This window comes from Sinocyclocheilus anshuiensis, unplaced genomic scaffold (genome assembly GCF_001515605.1).
Source record: "Sinocyclocheilus anshuiensis isolate Anshui unplaced genomic scaffold, SAMN03320099.WGS_v1.1 scaffold224, whole genome shotgun sequence".
NCBI lineage: Eukaryota > Metazoa > Chordata > Actinopteri > Cypriniformes > Cyprinidae > Sinocyclocheilus > Sinocyclocheilus anshuiensis.
The window spans coordinates 14,120-14,695 of NW_015558577.1; the positions used below are offsets into that span (position 1 = coordinate 14,120).

The 576-nt window shown below is 32.5% G+C and overlaps 1 protein-coding gene across 1 annotated transcript in view; it reads left to right on the top strand.

The window, feature by feature from the left end:
• The window catches only part of LOC107679709 (uncharacterized), a 17,949-nt gene that overhangs the window by 935 nt on the left and 16,438 nt on the right, over window positions 1-576 (top strand). The gene's annotated exons all lie outside the window — the stretch shown is intronic.

Consider the following 576-nt stretch of genomic DNA (forward strand, 5'->3'; position numbering starts at 1 on the left):
CACTGATATGGTGGTGAATGTTATTTCATTCATTGCCAGAAGATGACAGTTTTAAAACTTAAAAGGTAACAGAAGAGCATAAAAATAAATAATTGAAATGGTAGTTGGATCTGCGCTACTATTGGAAACTTGTAGCTGTAATCATCCAGGTGTTCTGTGATTTTTGGTTTCACTGTGCAAATGGAACCATAAACCTTGTGATACTCTTAATTGGTAAATTTACATTTGTTTGTAAAAATGTTTATCTATTTTACATTGGAAACATGAAAAAAATAAAGAAATTTCAGCAACATGTTTTTGCAGCAGTGTATGATTGTATCATAGTTTACAACCAGACAGCAGACAATTCACAACCAGACAACATGGAGAATTTTGAACGGGGTAAATTAAGACATGGATCATTACACCAGTATACAAAAAAATAAAAATAAATGTCCACAGATACGTTTATTTCATTTGTTGCAGGCAGTGATGTATTCAACAAATGATAACCACTAATAACAGACACCGTTTTAAAGCATCGCAAGCTACAAATTAAGGGCACAAAGAACTGAAATCAATGTATAGGCTACAACT